The sequence below is a fragment of the Capsicum annuum genome, chromosome 5 (genome assembly GCF_002878395.1).
Source record: "Capsicum annuum cultivar UCD-10X-F1 chromosome 5, UCD10Xv1.1, whole genome shotgun sequence".
Taxonomy (NCBI): Eukaryota; Viridiplantae; Streptophyta; class Magnoliopsida; order Solanales; family Solanaceae; genus Capsicum; species Capsicum annuum.
The window spans coordinates 23,038,532-23,055,693 of NC_061115.1; the positions used below are offsets into that span (position 1 = coordinate 23,038,532).

Here is a 17,162-nt window from a genome sequence, read left to right on the forward strand (position 1 = left end):
ATCTCAATTGGCTCACTCCCTCTTAATCCACAACTCAAGCTAGAAAACAGTCATACTTCAATTGCAAATTAATTACGATCAACTATATAAATTATTATATATTATAGGGGAAAAGACAGAAACGACACTTCAAATTAAACTATTTTCATGAAAATGGCCATAGAATTTAAATTCCAATTTCTAGTCATTTCAATTTACTGGTTTGTTCTATACCGTTTCTACATACCTTCTACATAATTTCTATACAAATCTTATGCATATAAATATTCTATACAAAAATTATACTGTTTTGATACACAATTTATATAATAACTGTACATTTTTTTTTACACGTTTTATACAATAATTATATAATTTTCATACTTTCTATATATTTTTTATATATATTTTATACGTATACATATTTGATAGAACTATACAATTTCTATACATATATCTTATATAGATACATATTCTATTTAACAATTATATTGTTTTTATATAATTTAATTATTATTTCTAAACAATAAAAAAAATAGAATATTTGATCATTTAAAAAATTTATAGCAAAAAAAAAATTGAAATATTTTTAAAAGGTCCGAATTTTCCAAGTTGACTACTGTATCAGTATTGTATATAGACTGTATCAGTATTTTATATGGACTGTATATGAATTACGTAGGCCAAAATGATCCAAATCAGGAAATGACTATAAAACGAAAATAGTATATCCGACTGGTTACTTTTTAAAAAAATTTCAAACTTGGGCTATTTATTTTAAAAAGTATTATAGAGTGTCATTTTCCTACTATTTATTATATCCATAAACAACCGGTTTTCTTGCTTACCTCAAATTGTAAAATTCTATTTAATATAATAACTAGTACTCAAAAAATATAAAAGATTTATCAGTTACCTAAATTAATAATTAATTGTAATATTCTGAAACAATATCAAGTATCAGCCAAATAATAGATTGGTAATAAAACGTGATGTATTTTTGGCATCAAGAAAGTCACTTTCTAGTATTAGTTTACCCAGTCGTCATCGAAATAGGAAATATGACTTCCTCACTTGACTTCATATTAGTTGCATCAAATAACATTTAAACAATTTTACTAATTTTTAGTAATGAGAATTTTTATCATGTAACTCTCTTGCGTGCTAATTAAATATTTTATACTAAAGACGGTTTAATTATCTATGAAAATCAAAATATATTACTTTTGTCGTATCAGACAAAATATCATCCATAATTAATTTATTAATACACAATAATTTGTAATTGACTATTTGAGTAAGTTGATAATGGAAATACTTAAAACAAAAAAATTATACCTAATATTTAAAAATCTGCTACAGAATGAGTAAAAGGGAAGCGTTTTGCCATGATTTTTTTTTTCATTTTTTTCTGGAGTTGAACCCCAAAAAATAAGTTTGACCATAAAATTTCGAAATTAAACTCAAGTTAAATTTCAAAATATTCAGAAATTTGAAAAACACAAAAAAAAAAAAAAATTGTTCATTCCAAACTACTCACAAACATACAAAGAAAAAAACTTCAATTTGTACTTATGCCAAAACGCATCTATAATTTTTGAATATCATTTTTCATTACCTCTACGATTATGAAAGAGGCTAAAATAGGACATCATATATGCTTGATAAGCTCCATCAAAGATCAAATCTCTTCTTTTCATCCTTTCGGGAATCTCATTTAGCTTTGGACAGTCATGGATTCCAAGACCTTTAACCAGAGGCATAGCACTTGTGGCTAAATGCCATCTTTCTAGCTTCTTAAGATTCTCAAGGCGAAGGAACTCCAGTTGACCGAAGTTGTTATCACTGCAGATAATTTCATTTCCTTCATAAGCTCGGACTAAATCTAGATTCCTTAGGTGAGGCAACATTCCCAGAATAGGCATCGAGTCTTCCTTGAGTTTTGAATTCCAAAGGACCAACATTGTGATTGAATTTGGAAATGTGTTCGACAGAGGCATTTTCCCTATTCTCCCATTCAACCACAATTTGTGGAGCTTTTGACAAGAACTAAGAAATTCAAGGGATGGTAATGATTCAACAAGTTTACAATCCAAGAAGAGAGTGCGAAGGTGTTTCAAATTGCCAATGATATTCAGGGGGAAAGTTTTGGTAATGCCCAACATACGTAATTCTCGAAGATTGACTAAATCAAGTGGGTCAACATCTTTCCACTGATCACAAGAAATGCCATAAAGAAGTTGAGGACTTGTGAGTTTGCTTATACATTTCAGGGGTTTTGAATACCGAGCGACCAAATGTCTTAGATTCATCAGGTCAGTTGTCTCATGAGGTAGTTGGCATAAGCATCCGTATTCATTGTAGACACGAAGTGTCTATAAATTCTTGAGATTTTCAATGGAAGAAGGAAGATCATTGATACCTTTCAAAGTTAAGAACTTGAGGTGGTACAAACTCCCTATGGCATCAAGTAGTTTAATACCAGAATGAGTCTCCGAGATCAAAATATATATATGTCGGAACTCATTGCGGAAGTTCATAAGACACAGCTTACAAAAATTTTGATCATACAACACAATTGACCTTAACTTCAAGTTTGAAAGATCAAGTGAGAGGTACCTTTGTGCCTGACCATGAATGACATGTCTGAGACAAAAGGAGGATATGGAGTGCTTTCTTGGATCATAAATGTCAAAAAAGTTCACCTCCAATGCCTTTTTCACGAAAAAATCCCAAATTAGATCGTGAATCCTACATACATAAACTTTCTTCCAAAATACTTCAGCCACTTGAACCAATCTTCGTCTTATCAGCTCATTCAAGAAGCCTTCAGCGACATCCTCCATTCTTTCTTCTCCTCTTGGTATGAAAGCCATCTATAATTGTGTAATGTTATCAGCATAGATCAGGGGATCCTTTGGAAAAACACCAAAGTAAAGAAAACACTGCTTGAGCGTAGTTGGCAAATCATTGTAGCTAAATAATAGTATGTCGGAGATTTCAGTTGTTACATTTTTAATGTTGTGCCAAAGGTGGTCCTACGCCTTTAGCCATTCTTCTAGCCCCCTTTTATGCAAAAATTGTCCGCTTAATACAACAATTGCAAGAGGTAAGCCTCCACATGTATCCACCATATCTCTATCTAACCTTTCCATTTCTAAAAACCATTGCCTGCACATCAAGTAGTTTCCTACAAAAGAGATTCCAACTTTCTTTTTGGCTTAGGAAACGAAGTCCATGGACAAAGCCTTTGTCGTCTACTTTTTCAGCGACATCCTCTTTGCGTATGGTAATAATTACTCTGTTGTCATTCTTTCTATCTGGAAATACTCGTTTCAAACTTTCCCAAGCATCTCTATGCCATACATCATCAACCACCACAAGGTATTTGCGTCCTTTTAATAGATCACACAGATAACTTTCTAGATCTGTTCCAGTCATCTTTTACAACAAATCTAAACTTTTCTTTGTGCATCCTTGGATAGATTTGATGATATTCCTAAGAAGATCCATGGTATTGTACTCTTGAGAAACACATATCCAAGCACGTGTTAGGAACCTAGAGACTATGTTAGGACAGTCGTAGAGGTTTCTTGCAAGAATTGTCTTACCAAATCCACCCATACCATAAATGGAAATTGTTAGAAATCAGGCATAAATAAAGCAAACCACAAGCAGAAAGAAAACAATAACACATAGATTTACTTGGAAACCCTTGCAGGAAAAACCACGGCCATGTGAAAAATATCTAAAGTGGATTTTTTGAAAGAATGAGTATCATAGTTTTCTAGTTAAATTTCTAGAATAGTCTAGTTAGTGAAACATAGGTTCTAGATAGGTTTCTAGGATAATCTAGTGTAGTCACTTGGATAAGAAAATATCTAGAGTAGAAGTAGAAGATAAAGATTTCTAGATTTTTGTTGTAGAAGTAGCTAGAAGATTTTCTAGAACCATTTATACACAAGTATAAGTAGGGATAACTTGAACATTTGTAACTATCCAAAAAAAAAATCCAATACAAAGCATATCCAAGTAGTCTTCTTCCAAATCCAAGTTCTTCTTTCAATATCTTTCTTTACCTTTCAAGCTTCCTCTTCTTAGTTGAATCTTCCGATCTTAGTTAACGATCTTGGGATAGCAGAAGGTCTCTCCAACTACACCTTTCTTATACTATTCTCTACATGGTATCAAAGCCAAAGTCGTAGATTAACTTGTGTTTATTTCAAGATCAGGTTTGTGGTCGATTTAAGTGGTTTGTCTTAATGGATTTAAGAGTTCGCGTTAATGGATTGGGAATGGAGTTTCTAAACCAGTCCAATTGCAAGGTATGGAAGACTTGTATAGAATCATACCTTGTGGGTGAGGATTTGTGGGATATTGTTAACGGGAGTAACACAAGTCCTCCGAACGACGGACCGGAAACTAGTAGTGCATACAAGAAGTGAAAGCAGATTAATGCAAAAACGGGGTTCATTCTGAAGAGGTCTATCTCCTCCAATTTGTTTGACCATATTATAAGGTGTAATTTAGCTCATGAAATTTGGTGTACCCTCGATTAGTTGTTCAATAAGAAGAATAAAGCCCGGCTACAAATGTTGGAGAATGACTTGGTGAACAACACTCAAGGTAATCTTTCTATTGTCGAGTACTTTTTAAAGATTAAGAAATTATGTTCTGAGATTTCTTTATGGAATACGGACGAGGCTATCTCTGAAGCACAAATGAAAAGAATTATTATTCGTGGTTTGAAGCCGGGATATACTCCCTTTGTGACATCGATTCAAGGATGGGCTCAACAACCATATTTAGAGGAATTTGAGAATTTGTTATTGTCACAGAAGTTACTAGCCAAACAATTGGCTGGTGAATTTATCAAAGAAAGGGAAGAAAATGCTCTTGTAGCTGACAAGAGGAACGTTAGAGGAAAGATAAGAGATATGCCTCACTCTCGATTCTCTTGTGGTTCAAGCTTACTTGGAAAGAAGGAAGAGTCTTTTAACAATTATAAAAAGCCTCTCGGATGTTATCGGTATGGCAAAACAGGACATATAAGAAGATATTATCGAGCCACGGAGATCAATATGGTTCATACTAAAAAAGTTGTTAAAGAAGAAGAAGGCTGGGAAAGATACTTAGAAGCTAGAGTCGAGCAATAAATGCCTTGAATTTTATTAATTTGGAAAGAGATTATATCGGATGTAATACAATCTATCATGTGGAGAAGAAAGAAACAGATAAGAAGAAAGAGGATACTGAAGATGTTCAGACTGGAGACGTGGTAGCTGCTATCGAGGAAATAAAAGAAGAAAATCCTGAAATTAGCCATAAAAGTCTGAACGTGAAAGATGTTAAAGTAGATTCTGAGGAGATAGTGTCTGAAAATTAATATGCCAATGATGACATTATCGAATAAAAAATTGAGGGAGATATAATGAAAGTTAAAGTCTCTGATCGATCATTATCATATCAAGGTCAATCACTGGCTTCAAACAAATATTAGAAGTTGATGAAGAAGCTAAAGATCAAATAGATGAAAACATTGAAATTAAATCCCCAATTTCATATGGAGAGACATACATATAATTGAAGAGCTAGAAACAGAATCTAGCAGTGGATCATATTATGGAGCTAAGGCTTCACAGAAAATTGATGATCAGGTCATCATCGAATCAAATGAGGAGGCTGATATAGATGAAATGTCCTTGTATTATAGAGTTGCTTCAGAAAGAGTAAGTTCAAAAATCTAGAATGCTAGAGATCCAAACTTTTCCATTACATTAGTGTCTATAGATAATGAAGTTGTGGAGGATCTCGGAGAAAGGGGGAGCTCGAGAACTCAACATCATAAAACACAGCAAGGACAAATAGATGACAGAAAATCTTCATCATTGGAAGGAGAAAAGGGAGTTGGAAAAAAATGGCTAAGAGTTTCATCAAGGCATGGTTCAAAGCTTCGTTTGAGTTTTTCTGCAACGAGTTTGAGATAGCTTCCAAAATATCACTTTAAGGGGGAGTGTGAAAATTATCTAAAGTGGATTTTTTGAAGAATGAGTATCATAGTTTTCTAGTTAAGTTTGTAGAATAATCTAGTGTAGTCATTTGGATAAGGAAATATCTAGAGTAGAAGTAGAAGATAAAGATCTCTAGATTTTTCTTGTAGAAGTATCTAGAAGATTTTCTAGAACCATTTATACAGAAGTAGAAATAGAGATATCTTGAACATTTGTAACTATCCAAAAAACAAAATCCAATACAAAGCATATCCAAGTAGTCTTCTTCCAAATCCAAGTTCTTCTTTCAATATCTTCCTTCACTTTTCAAGCTTCCTCTTCTTAGTTAAATCTTTCGATCTTAGTTAACGATCTTGGGCTAGCAGAAGGTCTCTCCAACTACACCTTTCTTATACTATTCTCTACATGGTATCAGAGCGAAAGTCGTAGATTAACTTGTGTTTATATCAAGATCGAGTTTGTGGTTGATTTAAGTAGTTTATCTAAATAGATTTAAGCGTTCGCGTTAATGAATTGGGAATGGAGTTGCTAAACCAGTTCAATTACAAGGTATGGAAGACTTGTATAGAATCATACCTTATGGGAGAGGATTTGTGGTATGTTATTAACGGGAGTAACACAAGTCCTCCGAACGACGGATCGGAGACTAGTAGTCCATACAACAAGTAAAAGCAGATTAATGCAAAAGCGGGGTTCATTCTGAAGAGATCTATCTCCTCCAATTTGTTTGACCATATTATAAGGTGTAATTCAGATCATGAAATTTGGTGTACCCTTGATTAGTTGTTCAATAAGAAGAATGAAGTCCGGCTACAAATGTTGAAGAATGACTTGGCGAACACCACTCAAGGTAATCTTTCTATTGTCAAGTACTTTTTAAAGATTAAGAACTTATGTTCTGAGATTTCTTTATTGAATACTAACGAGGCTATCTCTGAAGCACGAATGAAAAGAATTATTATTCGTGGTTTAAAGCCAGAATATATTCCCTTTGTGACATCGATTCAAGGATGGGCTTAACAACCATCTTTGGAGGAATTTAAGAATTTATTATTGTCACAGGAGTTACTAGCCAAACAATTGGCTGGTCAATTTGTCAAAAAAAGGGAAGAAAATGCTCTAATAGCTGACAAGAGAAACGTTAGAGGAAAGACAAGAGATATGCCTCACTCTCGATTCTCTTGTGGTTCAAGCTCACTTGGAAAGAAGAAAGAGTCTTTTATCAATTATAAAAAGCCTCTCAGATGTTATCGGTGTGGCAAAATAGGATATATAAGAATATATTGTCGAGCCACAGAGATCAACATGGTTCATACTAAAAAAGTTGTTGAAGAAGAAGAAGGCTAGGAAAGATGCTTAGAAGCTAGAGTCGAGCAATAAATGTCTTGGCTTTCATTGATTTGGAAAGAGATTGTATCGGATGTAATACAATCTATCATGTGGAGAAGGAAGACACGGATAAGAAGCAAGAGGATACTGAAGATGTTCAGACAGGAGACGTGGTAGCTGCTATCGAGGAAATAAAAGAAGAAAATCCTAAAATTGGCCATAAAAGTTTGAACGTGAAAGATGTTGAAGTAGATACTGAGGAGAAAGTGTTTGAAAATCAATATGCCAGTGATGACATTATCGAAGAAAAAATTGAGGGAGATATAATAAAAGTTGAAGTCTCTAATCGATCATCTATCATATCAAGGTCAATCACCGACTTCGAACAAATATTAGAAGTTAATGAAGAAGCTAAAGATCAAATAGATGGAGACATTAAAATTAAAGCCCCAATTTCATATGGAGAGACATACATATAAATGAAGAGCTAGAAATGGAATCTAGCGGTAGATCATATTATGGCGCTAAGGCTTCACAGAAAATTGATGATCAGGTCGTCATCGAATCAAATGAGGAGGTTGATATAGATGAAATGTCCTTGTGTTATGGAGTTGCTTCAGAAAGAGTAAGTTCGAAAATCTTGAATGCTAGAGATCCAAACTTTTCCATCACATGTGTGTCTACAGATAATGAAGTTGTGGAGAAGTTCGGAGAAAGGGGGTGCTCGAGAACTCAACATCATAAAACACAGCAAGGACAAATAGATGACAGAAAATCTTCATCATTGGAAGGAGAAAGGAGAGTTGTAAAAAAACTACTAAGAGTCTCATCAAGGCATGGTTCAAAGCTTCATTTGAGTTTTTCTGCAACGAGTTTGAGATAGCTTCCAAAAAATCACTGTAAGGAAGAGTGTGAAAAATATCTAAAGTGGATTTTTTGAAGAATGAGTATCATAGTTTTCTAGTTAAGTTTCTAGAATAATCTAGTGTACCCATTTAGATAAGGAAATATCGAGAGTAGAAGTAGAAGATAAATATCTCTAGATTTTTCTTGTAGAAGTATCTAGAAGATTTTCTAGAACCATCTATACATAAGTATAAATAGGGATATCTTGAACATTTGTAACTATCCAAAAAACAAAATCCAATACAAAGCATATCCAAGTAGCCTTCTTCCAAATCCAGGTTCTTCTTTCAATATCTTCCTTCACCTTTCTAGATTCCTCTTCATAGTTGAATCTCCCGATCTTAGTTAACGATCTTGGAATAGAAGAAGTTCTCTCCAACTACACCTTTCTTCTATTATTCTCTACAAGGCAGAGGCAAAGAAGGTTTCACTATAAAAGGAGAGGAGAACAATGTAGAGAAACATAATTTTTGAATTATCTAAATCCACCCACTAATTGCACTTATATAATACGTGCATACAAATAAGTCACAGGCCCAAAAACATAAAGGTCCATACCGGTCGGCCCGATCCCTATGCTACCATCACTAACCCCATTGAAAATCACAAACATGGTTCGCACTGCGAAATTTTTTGGGCCGGATCAACAAAATTTGGGTCACAACTCAAACAGAAATAATGATTCGATGAGGATCTGCTTTGAGAAGTTCAGCTAGCAATCTCTGTACAACATCCTGAAAGCCAACAAAAATCTGGTCCTCATCTATATATGATGTAGTTCTCCTCAATGTTCTAACAATGGCAGACTAATTGTTTGGTCGATCACTTGGCCCTTCTCCTGCATTATTGATATCTATAATACCATAGGTCTCTCATTTGCGAGAGATGTCCATGATGCCGCTTGAGTGATTGGGTCTCCTTTCCAATTTTGTAGAATTTAGTCTCCTTCCTACAGATGCAAGTGCAAGTTTTCAAACAACTATCAAATCCATCGTCATCACCTGCTCCTGCCACAAAGCTGTTGTTATTTCCCATAATATCGGGTACGCAAAAATCTGTATAGTAAAACAACAACTTCAACTTGAGTTCAGGTATAAACAAGAACACAATGAAGTATCAAATACCCTCAACACAAGATCAAAATGACCTTTCCAAGAGGTGTATTTATTTTTTCAAAAAAATAAAGATGAAACAGAAATGATTAAGGCCAAGTCGTCCGAATTCATGAACTTTCCTTAAAGAATAATTCCCCTCACTGTATCCGAGGTTATGGAATCTTTATCCTAGGAAAAAATGGCCTTCAATCCGACTATTGTGGTACCTCAAATAGGCGGATTCTTCGAACACACTCAATGGTTTGAATGATCACACACAGATTTTTTTGTTAAGAAAAGAAGAAGTTTGTAATCTGAAATTTTTTTTGTTCCAAAACCTGTGGATGAAATCAGGTTTTTATAGCCAAGAGATGCCTCTTCTGAAAAGAGACAATGGTCCATCTTAGAGGTGTGATATTTCTGAAAATACATGTCTGTTTACCCAAAATAGTGCAGTATTTTGCTGAAACAGTGCATCACTTCATTGAAGAGTTGCATCTGTTCGAACCAACGATTAGTTCGGGAAACATTGTTTTGAAAATCTGCACCAGTTCAGAAATAGAAACACAGAAGCAGTGCATCAGTTCGCAAAACAGTGCAATGATTCGTTGAAACAGTAGCACCAGTTCACTTCAAATATTGCATCTGTTATTACTTTATGCATGTATATTTAAATGGAGTTTCAAAACACTTTTCGGATTGAATTTATTTATTTTATTTCTGTCAAAAAAAATTTGTCCAAAAAGATAGATCCCATCGATCGATCATTTGACAAATTAAATTCAAATCCTAATCCGAAGCCGAAGCCGACCCGAGCGGAGCGAGCGACGACGATGACGGTGGAAGGCATCTATTATTTCTTGTCTCACTTGCCATGTGGATTAAGTATTCATCAATATAAACACTCTCAAGTTCTCTTCTTCCACCAATGTGGGAGAAAGAGTAAACTTGCCAATTTGGGAGTATACTTTTCATTTTAGTGTCTCCTTCCCTCCACCCTTTTACTCTTTATTTTTACATTCACACTTATTTCATCTACTATGAACCCAAAAATCCCTCACATGAATGGGAAATGGCTAATTTTTGTAAAACTTTTACGAACAAGTATGTAATCACCAAGCAAAGACTGATTACATCTGGATAAGTGGGTTTCACTTTGAACTTTTCGTAGTGAACATGCATCGGATGCACTCGGTCAATTGGTAGATTTGATATCTGTGAACCGTCGAGCTTTAATGTACACCTAGACAACATATGTCACACAACCAGCCTTTTAATGTTTATGGTTCTTACTATTTTGTTCTTTTCAACCATGAAAACGTCTCGGTTTTATGAGAACTTAGAGAATAGGCCTTTACTAACATTCTCTTTGAAGCGGCTTCCACTTCTCCCTCACATGGGTGATTTCTAAATGTTCAATCCTGTAGATTAAACTGTTTGGTCAAATCTGCCAAATTTAAATAATCATTAAAAGACTTTTCACCTTAAGTCTTATCCTGGTTTACTATACATTGTCTATATCATGAGAATGGATTGGGTAATTGACAATGCTAAACCTGTCAGACACAACTTTGTTTGATCTTCTTGAACCTAGCTCTTGGGATCTCCAGTCTGCTAGGTAGAGTTACCGCCATGCTGACTCGTCTTTGGCCTTAAACCCATTCCCTTGGATGTTCTTTCCACTCCTTTTCTAAATAGGCCTTTTGTAAGTGGATCTGACACATTATCTTTTGACTTTACATAATCAATAGTGATAATTCCACTAGAAAGAAGTTCCCTAATGGTATTATGTCTCCATTGTATGTGATGAGATTTACCGTTGTACATCATGTTCCCTGCCCTACATATTGCCGCTTGGCTGTCACAGTGTATACATACTGGTGCCACTGGCTTGGGCCAATACGGTATATCTTCTAAGAAATTCCGGAGCCATTCTGCTTCTTCACCAGCTTTATCTAATGCAATAAATTTAGATTCCATTGTAGAGCGAGCGATACAAGTCTATTTGGATGATTTCCAAGAAACTGCTCCTCCATTGATGGTAAATACATATCCACTTGTGGATTTTACTTCGTTCGATCCGGTGATCCAATTTGTATCTCTATATCCTTCAATTATCGCAGGATATATATTATAATGCAAAGCATAGTTTTGAGTGTATTTAAGATACCCAAAAACTCTTTTCATTGCCATCCAATGAGTTTTGTTAGGATTACTCATGTACCGACTCAATTTACTAATAGTACAGGCTATGTCTGGTCGTGTACAGTTTATTATATACATTAAACATCCCAATACTCTTGCGTACTCCAATTGCGAGTCACTTTTACCTTCATTTTTTCGAAGTGCAAAGTTCACATCCAATGGAGTCTTGGCAATACCGAATTCCATATACTTGAACTTGTCAAGTACTTTTTTGATATAATGAGACTGTGACAATGCTAACCCTTGTGGAGTTCGATGGATTCTTATACCTAAGATCACATCTACAACTCCAAGGTATTTCATATCAAACTTTCTCTCGAGCATTCGTTTTGTTGCATTTATATCAAAAATGTCTCTACTGATGATTAAAATATCATTCATATATAAACAAACAATGACTTAGTGATTTGGAGTGTCTTTAATGTAAACACATTTATCACATTCATTTATCTTGAATCCGTTTGCCAACATGGCTTGGTCAAACTTTGCATGCCATTGCTTAGGTGCTTGTTTTAGTCCATAAAGTGACTTAACAAGTTTACACACCTTATTTTTTTTTCTGGAACCACAAAACCCTCAGGTTGTTCCATGTATATTTCTTCCTCGAAGTCTCTATTTAGGAATGCGGTATTCATATCCATTTGATGGATTTAAAGATCATATACCGCCGCCAAGGAAATTAACATTCAAATCAAGGTTATCCCTGTTACTGGCGAGTATGTATCAAAGTAATCAAGGCCTTCCTTCTATTTGAAGCCTATTACTACAAGTCTTGCCTTGTATTTGTCAATAGTATCATCCACCTTTATTTTTCTTTTGAAGATCCATTTAGAACCTAAAGGTTTATTTTTGGGAGGAAGGTCAACCAATTCCCATCTATGGTTGCTTAAGATTGAATCTATCTCACTATTGACTGCCTCTTTCCAAAAGGATAAGTCTGATGACGAAATCACTTCTTTAAATGTTTGAGGCTCATTTTCTAAGAGAAATGTTACAAAATCTGATCCAAACAAAGTTGATGTTCTTTGACGTGTACTACGTCTTGGATTTTCTTCATTATGTACATTCTCACTTGGTTCATCTCGAGGTCATTTAGTTCCTCTACTAGACTGTTCATGTCTAGATTTATACGGGTAAATATTTTCAAAGAATTCAGCATTGTCTGATTTAATTACCATATTTTCATTAATATTTGGATGTTCAGATTTATGAACCAAAAATTGACATGCTTTACTACTTTTTGCATATCCTATGAACACGCAGTCCACCGTTTTAGGTCCTATCTTAACCCTTTTAGGTATACGAACTTGAACCTTCGCTAGACACCCCCACACTTTGAAATATTTCAAGTTGGGTTTCCTTTCTTTCCATTTTTCGTAAGGAATTGACTGTGTATTACTATAGGGAACTCTGTTGAGTATATGATTGGCCGTAAGGATAGCCTCCCCCCATAAGTTTTGCGGTAAACCATAACTTATAAGTAAGGCATTCATCATTTCCTTCAAAGTTTGATTTTTTCTTTCCGCAATTCCATTAGATTGAGGTGAATATGGGGCCTTAGTTTGATGGATTATTCCATTCTCTACACATATTTGCGCAAAGGGAGATTCATATTCTCCACCCCTATCACTTCTTATCATTTTGATCTTTTTGTCTAACTGATTTTCAACTTCAGTTTTATATTGCCTAAATGCATCTATTGTTTCATCCTTACTATTTAGCAAGTAAACATAACAATATCTAGTGCAATCGTCAATAAAAGTTATGAAATATTTTTTCCCACCACGTGATGGTGCTGACTTCATATCACAAATGTCAGTGTGTATTAAGTCTAAGGGATTGGAATTCCTTTCAACGGACTTATAAGGATGCTTTGCATACTTCGATTCCACACACGTTTGACACTTTAATTTATTGCACTCAAAGTTTGGCAAAACTTTTAAGTTAATCAGTTTTCGTAATGTTTTGTAATTAACATGACCTAAACGTTCATGCCACAAATCATAAGACTCAAGCAAATAAGAAGAATTTGAACTTTTATTTATTTCAACAGTCATTACATTCATCTTATAAAGGACATCGGTTAGATAGCCTTTCCCTACATACATTTCTCCTTTGCTAATTACAATTTTTTCATAAATGGTTACACATTTGAATCCGTTCTTATCTAGGAGTGAAATAAAAATTAAGTTTCTACGTAACTCCGAAACATATAATACATTGTTCAGTGTCAAGACCTTATCGGAAGTCATCTTTAAACAAATTTTTCCTATTCCCTCCACCTTAGCAGTAGCGGAGTTAGCCATGTAGATCATTTCTTCTGCTTGAGCCGGAGCAAATAACGAAAAAAACTCCTTGTTGGCACATACCTGGCGGGTAGCACCAGAATCCATCCACCATTCGCGAGGATTCCCCATCAAGTTGCATTCTAAGAACATAGCACACAAATCATCGCATTCTTTGTTGGATTCAATCATATTTATTTGATCCTTTTTCTTGCCTCTCTTCTAGGCTCAACAATCTGTGGACTTGTGGCCAATTTTGCCATAATTGAAGAATTTTCCCTTGAGCTTTTGCTTGGGTTGATTGCTTCCATGTTCAACTTTCTTTCTTTTCTTCGAATTATTTTGATCATCTTCTACAATATGTGCTCCATTAATTGTAGAATTCCCCTTTGACCTTCTTTCGACAATTTTATTGTCCTCTTCAATACGAAGTCGGATAATAAGATCTTCAACAGCCATTTCCTTGCGCTTATTCTTTAAGTAGTTTTTGAAGTCTTTCCACAAAGGTGGTATCTTCTCAACTATCGCTGCTACTTAGAAAGCATCATTCACAATTAAACCTACAAAACAGTTTATGTGAGTATTAAGAATATTTTTAATTTGTTCAACTAAGGTATTTTTCAAAGATATACCTTCTTCTAGGAGATAATGTATGATGACTTGCAACTCCTGTACTTGAGACACAACAGATTTTCTATCTATCATTTTGAAGTCCAGGAACCGTGCAACAAGGAATTTCTTAATTCCCGCATCCTCCGTCTTATATTTCCATTCAAGTGTCCCCCACAGTTCCTTTGATGTCTTGGTTCCACTATAAACATTTTAGAGGTCGTCTTGGAGACCACTCAGAATATAATTCCTGCAAAGGAATTCCGAATGTTTTCAAGCTTCTACAATAACGAAGTGGTCTTTGTCCGAGGTTGCAGACATAAAGTGGTGAGGTAAAAGAACATCTTTTGCTGCCACCGCTTAAAGTCAATGCCCGAAAATTTTTTGGGCTTCTCCGCCGGTACCATTGTTGGCGGAACATTTGTGCGGCTTGATGAAGCAATATTGTTTGCCCCCACAGTCATAGCCACATCATGCATTTGACTTTCAGTTGTCATTTTTCCTGTCACCACAAGACAGAAAACTTAGTATTTTTCAGAATACTATTTATAAAGTTAAATAACTTGAAACTCTTCTTCTTGTTTCTAGTGAACGATGAAGTTTTTATTACTTCGAATCGTCAACCGAGGGAACCTTAACTTGTGATGAAGATTTTATGTCTTCTAATCACTAGTTAAATTCAAGCGGAGTAGAAAGCTTAAGCTTTAATCTCCAAAAACAAGCAATACAGATTCTGTAGATTATTCCTTAAGATTGTTATTTCCCACAATATATTTAGGTACGCAGAAATCTGTATAGTAAAATAACAACTTCAACTCGAGTTCAAGTATAAACAAGAACACAACGAAGTATCAAATACCCTCAACACAAGATCAAAATGACCTTTCCAAGAGGTGTATTTATTTTTTTCAGAAAAATAAAGATAAAACAGAAATGATTAAGGCCAAGTCGTCTGAATTCATGAACTTTTCTTAAGGAATAATTTTCCTCACTGTACCCGAGGTTATGGAATCTTCCTCCCAGGAAAAAATGGCCTTCAATCCGACTATAGCGGTACCTCAAATGGGCGGATTCTTCGAACGCTCTCAACGGTTTGAATGATCACACACAGAGTTTTTTGTTAAGACAAGAAGAAGTTTGTAATCTTAAATTTTTTTTGTTCCAAAACCTGTGGATGAAATCAGGTTTTTATAGCCAAGAGATGCCTCTTATTTTGCTGAAACAGTGCACCAGTTCGAAACAGTGCATCACTTCATTGAAGAGTTGCATCTGGTCAAAACAGAAACACAGAAGCAGTGCATCAGTTCGCAAAATAGTGCAACGATTCATTGAAACAGTGGCACCAGTTCACTTCGAATATTGCATTTGTTATCACTGCATGCATGTATATTTAAATGGAGTTTCAAAACACTTGTCGGATTGAATTTATTTATTTTATTTCTGTCAAATAAAATTTGTCCAAAACAACAAATCCATAGCCAAGCAACAACAACAACGACACCAAGCATCTATTATTTCTTGCCTCACTTGTCATGTGGAGTAAGTATTCGTCAATATAAACACTCTCAAGTTCTCTTCTTCCACGAATGTGGGAGAACGAGTAAACTTGCCAATTTGGGAGTACACTTTTCATTTTAGTATCTCCTTCCCTCCACCCTTTTAATCTCTATTTTTCCATTCACATACACTTCTTTCATCTATTATGAACCCAACAGCTGTAAGTCTCGAGTATAGCAACAGCTTCATTAGCAATAGAGTTGATTTCAAACACCCATTGTTGAACTCTTAGATCTTCAACTTGCTTTTCCTCTGCATGTTTTAGGAAAGACTGCGTGAAACGAAGCTCATTTGGAAGCCACTTCACATCTTCTCTCAAGACTTAAACGCAGGTTAACTTCCTGTAGGAGGAAATCGCCCAGTTTTTGAACTGCAAACGACACAAAGGCATCATCATCCATTTCAGGAGTAGTCTTTGATTGAAAAAAAAAAAAAGATATGGAAAATTAATACTAGAAAAATTATTTGGAGAAAGAGAGAAATGAGACAGAAGCAGTGTTGTACAAAGAAAAGACGATAAAGTTGAGGTTAATGATAAAGAAAAGTATATATTCACTCTTAACAGTAACCAACCAATATTTGCTACTAATATTCCACTAGAGTTGGATTAATGATAAAGAAAAGTATAAGACACGAGTTATTCCCCTTAAGTCCTTAGTTTCGGTGCCACAGGTTATGCATTAAGACACAAGAGATTTTGTCCCAGATACAAGTTATGACTTATGCCTCAAGATATAATTAAGTTTAGTGGTATAAGTTCTGCCACAGGACATAAGTAGTTCAGTATCACAAATTAGTATCTTATGTTCAGTTACACAATTTGTGCCACATGATACAAGGTCAATGGTAGAAGTTATGATCCAAGACAAATTTCTTCAAAAGTCTTGCCTAGCGAACAAGATACGACAAAATTTATGTCACAGACAAACAAGTTTTGCCTTGCGAAATACAAACAACGCAAGTTTTGCCCTGCAAAATTAGATTACAGTTTAAAATATTTTGGCCTACAATTTTTTTAAAAAGTATGTATTCTTTCAAACAGTAACCAATTTTTGTGCTAATATTTTATGATAAAGAAAAGTAAATAGTTCTATGCATATCTAATACCAAATTTTATACTTTTCATATACAAAAGTTGTGAGCGAATTCTAAGCTTTTGAGCGAGATATACCTATTTTATACCTGTT

At 34.7% G+C, this 17,162-nt stretch overlaps 1 pseudogene; it reads right to left on the reverse strand.

Moving 5' to 3' along the window:
* Positions 1-1,583: 1,583 nt before the first annotated feature.
* Positions 1,584-16,462, reverse strand: LOC107871659 (annotated as a pseudogene).
* Positions 16,463-17,162: the final 700 nt, after the last annotated feature.